The sequence below is a fragment of the Osmerus eperlanus genome, chromosome 7 (genome assembly GCF_963692335.1).
Source record: "Osmerus eperlanus chromosome 7, fOsmEpe2.1, whole genome shotgun sequence".
Lineage (NCBI taxonomy): Eukaryota > Metazoa > Chordata > Actinopteri > Osmeriformes > Osmeridae > Osmerus > Osmerus eperlanus.
This window is the reverse complement of record NC_085024.1, coordinates 14,891,171-14,899,919: the sequence shown is the minus strand read 5'-3', so window position 1 is coordinate 14,899,919 and position 8,749 is coordinate 14,891,171.

Here is an 8,749-nt window from a genome sequence, read left to right as displayed (position 1 = left end):
GAGAGAGATTTTTCCTCAAGGACGTCAAACAGACAACACAGGTCAACATAAAAAAAAAACTGACAAGCAAGACAGAAAAAAAAGAAGACACTTCTCAGCACAGGCAAACTGCTTATCAGGAACATACTGGAACTTTCTCCTCTGGCCAGCCTGTCAAAGTAAAAGTCCTGAAGAAGCAGGACTTTATTCCCACCTCACCTCCCTTACTGTCTCTCTTCCAAGCATCTCAGAACTGCTGAGTCCAGCAGAATTCTTCCGGTCGTTCTCAGACAAGTGCCTATCCCCGGACGAGCCGGGGGGCACATGACATACAGTAGCCCCCGCTTGCTAATGAAAACGTTGAATCTCCATGGAGACATTGTCAATCATCGTAGGTCGTTAAGTAATTTAGCGCGTAAACAAGGATTGAGAAGGCCAGACCAGTATACAAACAGTATACAACCAAACTCAAATTCCAATTCCCCAAACTTTAATGGAAACTAAGACATTTGCATACTTTATTGAAGTAACTTTCCGGAGAGACCCCTGAGAACAGCACAGTAGTTCTCTCTCAACAGGATGGAAACAAATTAACTTACACACACACACACACACACACACCAGGTCCCTCCATGATAGCTCTGGTGGAAGGAGGAAGTGAGGAAGGGGAGAGTGGCCCGTGTGGTGATGATGAAGGTTTTGGAGAGAGGAGAGATTGTTAGGAGAGAGTCTGTCAGGATGTGTGAAGTCGTCCCTCCGGTCCCTGGGGAGGAAGCTGCACTAATTACTGCCTCATCAGTAAGAATCCCCCTCTCGGCTCAGCTCAGCTCCACTACGCTCGATTGGCTGGGCCACCGTGGCGGGGCTGCCTATGTGATACTGCAGCTACTAAGTGACTGGCCGAGAGAGAGAGAGAGAGAGAGAGAGAGAGAGAGGAGAGAGAGAGAGAGAGAGAGAGAGAGAGAGAGAGAGAGAGAGAGAGAGAGAGGAGAGAGAGAGAAGAGAGAGAGGGAGAGAGAGAGAGAGGAGAGAGAGAGAGAGAGAAGAGGAGAGATAAATAGCTGGTGTTTCTCCAGTACCATCTGAAAATGGTGTCTGAGCAGCGTCTGGTTGTGCTCTTGAAATGACCCTCAAATCCAGCTGCAGTCGAGCGGCTTCTCCTCGCCGTGGCAACAGGGCGACACACACACACACACACACACACACACAAACACCAGTCTCTAAACACCAGCCTGGCTTAGTCACGCCTCACTGGAAGGTGCCAGATGGGTCTGGGGCCATCTGTAAAAACAACAGCCTGCAAACAGTCAGCACGGTCTACCGGAAAAGCTCCCAGAGCCAACCAACCAGCCAACCAGCCAGCCAGCCAGCTAGCCAGCCAGCCAACAAATAACATCCCCAAACATCTGACACCTCTTCTACACCTGTGTCCCATCACGCCCCCCCTCACCCGGTCCTGGTAACAGCAGCCTCCAGATGCACCCAATGGCGGTTATTACCGCAACAGCTCGCCTCCCTGAGCTGTGGTTGCCAGGCACCACATGCACAGAGTGTTATTCTACTCTATTTACTGTATGTTCCTCTCATCGGGAGAGCACGGCGGAGGAGAAACGTTGAAGCGTCTTCGACCTCTACGCTGGTCTGTCCTACGACACTGGCGTGCACAAACGTCGTCCCCGACAGATGGCGAAGCGCCTAACAACGCAATTGAGTCACTCAGCCGCCAGACACTCGCCGTCACCTGAAGCAGAGCAGGCGAGAGAACAGGAGGAGAGGGTGGACAATCACAGCCCCCGAGACAGACTTTGCTGCCCCTCATCACCTCCACCGCCTCCTCCACCAGCAACACCATCTTCCCTGCCTTCCCCCCGACAACACCAGCAGCAGTATGAGGACGGCTCTGCTGGGAGAATTGCAGGGAGATTAAGAGCTTTTGCCTTCACACCTTGGAGGCAGACTGGCTGTCGCCTGCTTTCACATGCTTTATCATTGGTCTCTGTGGGCAAACGGAGAGTGGCCGGAGATGGAGGAGCTGAGCAGACCCTATCCCACCAAAACACACACACACACACCCACACACACACAAACACTCCCACACACACTCCCACACTGCTCTACCACAGGAGAGGAAATGCATGTCAACAAAGCCAGCCATTCTGACAGCTACAGTAGATTTGTGATTTAGATCTGTGAGAAAAAAAGCTATACAGAGGCGAGAGAAGAGAGGGAGGGAACAGAAGGAATGGAGTGAGAGAAGAGGAGGGAGAGACAAGGAGGGGAGGGAGGCAGAGGGGGAGGAGGTAAGTCAGAGGAGACAAGGGAGAGAGAGAGAGAGAGAGAGAGAGAGAGATGAGAGAGAGAGAGAGAGAGAGAGAGAGAGAGAGAGAGAGAGAGAGAGAGAGAGAGAGGGAGGAAGGAAGGACAAGGACACGGAGGATGGTGGGAAAGGTGAGGGGTGGAAATGGACGGAATAGGAATCGGGCACATGGTTTGTCATCCATGCTACTGGGCAAGGTGCTCCGGGTGCCAGCTCACTGTGCCAAGCCGGCATCATTCAGATTATCTCCCTCTCCACAGGGATACTCCTGGTTTGGCACGGGGAACATAAACAACAGGAAATTTGGGCTAAGTCAAACAACGCTTATCGCTCTCTCCCTAAGAGGGATTAGACCCAGAAAAAGAGAGGCCGCTTCGCTACATCTCCTTTCCCCCGCATCGCTCTTCTCCCCACAACAACAATAACACACTCTCACATGGCGGGGAGGGGGGGGGGGGGGTGGGGGAGGAGGGGGGAGAGAACAAACCTAACCCTGCCGTTTAGCCATGGAGCCAAGATGGTGCCTGTCATGAGAGCTGGATGTTGGTGGTTTTACGGCGGAAGAGCGTCTCATTGCCGCAACCCCAGGCCTCAGAGCCCCTTTGCTCTGCGTGACACCGAGCATTATGTAACACGGATGGGATGGCGGCAACAAACGAAGGGGAAACGGCTCGTTTAGTGAAAACAACGGGGTGTGCCTCTGTGTCGTCTTTGTCCTCGTGTCGGAGCGAGGGATTAGAGAGTGATGACTCAACATGCGTTCAGTGGCATTGAAACTGCTCATGCAGACTAGGTCGTAATATAATGGGATGTTTTGGGGCAAAAATACACAGTGGAAATGTCTTCAGCAGTGCGCTAGTCAGAACATGAACTGTACATTCTGTATGCATGTAGAAGGATTCCAGCCCCATTGCCCCCTTCACTGTAAATAACCATGAGCAACGACCGTGGGCAAAATGCCACAGTTAAACAATTATGAGTCATAAATATTAATAGGGCAAATAACTGTAAGACTTGTAATGTGTGCAGTACTTAACGTGTACATTTTGAAACATCCCCTCCTAAACATCGTATACTTGGGGTGATCTCGATTTGGTTCAGCACGATAAAATCTGGCAACACGGGCAAAAACTGCATTTGTGAACGCACCGTAAATATGTTGCCATAATGTAATACAATAGATTTAAATAAAGGCTGCAAAAAAAGAAAAGAAAAGATATTCACAACCCCAGATGTGACACTGCTCAATAATAACCATAATCAACCCCACGGGTGTGTTTGATTAGTCAGCCCCCCCCTCCCCAGCCCTCCTGGCCCACAGCATAATGATGTATGGAGTGGCTGCCTAGCGGGGCAGGTCGGGCGCTCTCATCTTTGCCCTCGCGAAATGCCAGGGCAGCATTCCCGTTGTCGAGTGTCTGTGTGCCGTGGTCACGTCTGAACAATGAGCCGGGCTTCATTGACAGCTTGCTCATCAAAGCGCCGAGGCGGCAACAAGCCGCTAGAAACGGTGGTCGTAAACAGAATGACCCGGATGGTTCCGGTCACAGAGCTGTCTTTTCTCTTCATGAGCTGACCCCAGCGCTCACCCGGTTTAGCTCTGTGCACAGTACTGGGATTGGACCTGGAGAGGAGTTTCCACTGATACAAACAGTCAAACAGAGCTAATCACAGTGTCTCTGAAGTAGATCTCTCATGCTGTACCTGCTGGGAAGGTGCAATCCCATCTAACACACCACGATGAATCAGGAGAGATCAGTGAGAAATGGAAAGTACTGTCCGCTTACATAAGCCACTACAAAGTGCTGGAGGAGAACGGGGTGCGACAGACACAGCCTTCTGAATGGCGAGCGCCCGTCGCACTCTCTCCCAGCCACGCTCCTTGTGTTTGATGTGAGATTTCTTCCTGACTTAGCTTCTTTATCTGCCTCTGTAAACGCCTGCTTCTCTAAACCATCGCCCGGCAGTTTTTCATCGAGTCTTTCATCCACTGACTTTTGTGTTTTCTCTCTTTTTCTCTAATGGGCGCAGAGAACTTTGAAATATGCTTTGATGGGAGTAGAATGAGGACAGATAGACAGACAGTGTAACACTGGAGTCTTCTGGTATGGATACACTGGTACTTCCTGTTTCTGGAAACAATATATACTGGGACTTCTTGTCTCTGTTACCACAGCTACACTGGTACCACCTATCTCACTTAAATAAGAAAGATTCTTGGTAAAAAATGATTCGTTTAAGCTAGAACTTTACCGGTAGAACCCTGGAACCCTAGACCACAAGAACTTCCAGATCGAACGTTTGGAACCCTGAAAGGATCCGATCTGAACAGGTTTTAACGTGGAATCTTACAGACCTGAAATAAGGTCACTTATTTAAACCTCCTACCACTCCAGTCCCACTAGTCTGGGTAGAACACATCACCTGACAGTGTCTTCCTTGGTGTCAAAAGCGTTCTTAGAGCACTTCAGCAGAGCTACGGTCTCTATTTGTGAGTACAGTTCAGATTGCATTCTGATCATGCTCCCAGATACTCCTGCCCCAGACACTGGCGGATGCAGAGCCCAACCAAACTGCTTTAATGATTCATCTACCACTTGGCTGTGTCTGCCTACAAAGTGGGACAGTTGTTTTTTAGTTTTTATCAAAAGCCCCCTACCCATAAATCAACATCTCAACGAATATACTCAGTCGGAAAAGCGTCTATTCATATTGTAAAATGTATCCATAATCACACCAAAACAGCCCCCGGCCATTCTCTTTCAATTCGGTAACAGAGGAATTATCATGGCCAACACAAGCAGAGGGAGAAAAAAAAATCTCTGTTTCATTCTGTGACAGGCTTTCACTCCAGGGCATACTGCTCTCTCTCTGGGTCTCTCTGCATCACTCAAGCAGCAGAATAGACACACTAACTCACAGGCGCTAACACGCGCACACACGCACGCACAGACATATATAAAAGAAAACACATACACACCACACACGTAGCCTATGGTGTGAGCGTTTGCAAGGTGTTGAGATGGCTGCTGCAGCCTACAATTCTACTCTTCTCGTTGCTAGCCTTCAATCTTGCTTCTGCGCTCTCATTCGTCGAGCTCCCAGGACAAGCTGCTGGGTGATTGGATGCCAGCTGTAATGCATGCAGCCTCATGCGATGGGAGAGTGTGGCGGAGCAGAAATGAGAGGACCGGCGAGTATTTCTTCGTGATTGTAATTTGGTCACTCTACACGTCTGAAAACACACTTGTCAAAGTGGAAGAATAGGGAAAATAGTAATATTTCCCTATTTCCCTACAAGCAATTCTGATTGCTATCATATCAAATATAAAACGGACATAAGAAGCTGCTAAACCTTGCAAATTATAATCAGCTCAAGTAGCCTGATCACTTCAATCTCCTGGGAGTGAAATGGTCCGACCCTGGGGAAATGGTGCCTTTCATTGGTCAGGGTTGTTTACCTGTGATAATAAAATAAACTGTCAAACAACCACCTCTACCTCCTCACACCCCTTCTTTGCTCTCCCCTTTTCCTCTCCTCTCCTCCTCTCCTCTCCTTCCTCCCACCCCCCCTTTCCTTTTCTATCCCTCCTCCTTCCTCTCTTCCTCCCTCTCTCCCCTTCTCTGTCCCACCCACCTCCCTGTGTCTGGGCTGAGGGGAGGTTGCAAGGGCAGAAGTCTCTCAGCCCGGCTGGAGCAGAGCAGGGTGAAGTCACACTCGTTGGTTCATGTGCAACCCTCTGACTACCTGGCTGCACTAATGATCACAGAACCCCACCACAGACTGTCTCTCTCTCTCTTTTTCCCCTTGTTTCTCTCATCTCGGGGCATCTGATCGTTCAGGGGCGCTGGGCGCCAATTGACCGGCTGATGGTAACAGCATCTGTTGCCACCAGTATTGCCGGCACGGACTGATGAGGTCACGCAGGGCTTGTGTGCTGGGAAAACATCTCTGATTGGACGCAGCGGATTGGCTGGTAGCTGGCTAAATCTGCAGCCAATCGGCTGGCACACCTCTCTTTCTCACCGACTCTCCACCCCAGTCCCATCCTCTCCCTCCTTGCTCCTCCTCTTCATCTCTTTCTGTCTCTCTGTCCCTTCATCCCTCCATCCTTCCCTCCCTCTCCCAGGACTCCACTGGCAGGCTGCGTGACACTGCCACAGTGACCCGATGCCCTTCCACATCCAGACAGACGGGCACAGGCTGTCATTACTGGGGCACAATCTGGAGTCCCAGTTCCACACTGTCCTCCTCCTCTTCCTCCAGAGAGAGGCCGTCAGAACGAGAGAGAGACGGGAGAAGTGGCAGCACGGGAGGGAGGCGTGTCTGGATGGAGAGTGACAGGAAGAGGAAGTCGTGGCAGAGGAAGAGAGCGAGAGCAATAGCGAGTGGCCCAGAGTCAGCTGTCAATCATAGCCCGACTTCCTGCTGACTCATTCGTGCACTCGCAGGAAAGTTGCTTTCCTTGGCTGCTCAGGGCCTAATTGCATGTGGGTACTTCAGAGCAATCAGATTGGTTGCCATAATTGCAACACGCCGAGAGCAACGTGCTCTGCTATCCCAAAGTTCAAAGTTGAAAGCCAGTTTTGCTTGGTCAGGGGATCACAGCAAGGGGAGTAAAATTAAGTACGTAGGGCTGTTTGATCTCTTTCTTTGGGCAGCGCTTAGCAAACAGCCCGCCTCTGTGGTCCGGAGCTAACACAGAAAAGCAGCAATTTGCATTCGTCTCACATTTTGTTCAGATGGGACATCTGTTCGCTCCCCGAGTACCAGGCTCCATCAAGCCACCTCCCTCACCATCCGGCGTCACCAGGAGAATATGGATGAACTCACAGCCTGGCTCCCCATATTAATTAGCAGCACAAAGTGGGCCTTTCAGTTGTATATATATGGGGAGCGTATACATTGGGAGTCAGGTGGCTGAGCGGTTAGGGAATCGGTCTAGTAATCAGAAGGTTGCCGGTTCGATTCCCCGCCAGGCCAATGACGTTGTGTCCTTGGGCAAGGCACTTCACCCTACTTGCCTCGGGGGAATGTCCCTGTACTTACTGTAAGTCGCTCTGGATAAGAGCGTCTGCCAAAATGACTAAATGTAAATGTAATACAATTAGGTCCATAAATATTTGGACATTGACACAATTTTCATCATTTTGGCTCTGTATACCACCACAATGGATTTGAAATGAAACAATCAAGATGTGCTTTAAGTGCAGACTTTCAGCTTTAATTTCAGGGTATTTACATCCAAATCAGGTGAACGGTGTAGGAATTACAACACATTTTATATGTGGCCCCCCCCTTTTTAAGGGACCAAAAATAATTGGACAAACTAACATAATCATAAATCTAATTGTCACTTTTAATACTTGGTTGCAAATCCTTTGCAGTCAATGACAGCCTGAAGTCTGGAACCCATAGACATCACCAGATGCTGGGTTTCGTCCCTGGTGATGCTCTGCCAGGCCTCTACTGCAACTGTCTTCAGTTCCTGCTTGTTCTTGGGGCATTTTCCCTTCAGTTTTGTCTTTAGCAAGTGAAATGCATGCTCAATTGGATTTAGGTCAGGTGATTGACTTGGCCATTGCAGAACATTCCACTTCTTTGCCTTAAAAAACTCTTTGGTTGCTTTCGCAGTATGCTTCGGGTCATTGTCCATCTGCACTGTGAAGCGCCGTCCTATGAGTTCTGAAGCATTTGGCTGAATCTGAGCAGATAATATTGCCAGAAACAAAAGCAGTAGAATTCATCCTACTGCTTTTGTCAGCAGTCACATCATCGATAAATACAAGGGAACCAGTTCCATTGGCAGCCATACATGCCCACGCCATAACACTACCTCCACCATGCTTCACTGATGAGGTGGTATGCTTTGGATCATGAGCAGTTCCTTCCCTTCTCCATACTCTTCTCTTCCCATCATTCTGGTACAAGTTGATCTTGGTCTCATCTGTCCATAGGATGTTGTTCCAGAACTGTACAGGCTCTTTTAGATGTTTTTTGGCAAACTCTAATCTGGTCTTCCTGTTTTTGAGACTCACCAATGGTTTACATCTTGTGGTGAACCCTCTGTATTTACTCTGGTGAAGTCTTCTCTTAATTTTTGACTTTGACACAGATACGCCTACCTCCTGGAGAGTGTTCTTGATCTGGCCAACTGTTGTGAAGGGGTTTTTCTTCACCAGGGAAAGAATTCTTCTGTCATCCACCACAGTTGTTTTCCGTGGTCTTCCGGGTCTTTTGGTGTTGCTGAGCTCACCAGTGCGTTCTTTCTTTTTAAGAATGTACCAAACAGTTGATTTGGCCACACCTAATGTTTTTGCTATCTCTCTGATAGGTTTGTTTTGATTTTTCAGCCTAACGATGGCTTGCTTCACTGATGGTGACAGCTCTTTGGACTTCATATTGAGAGTTGACAGCAACAGATTCCAAACACAAATACCATACTTGAAATG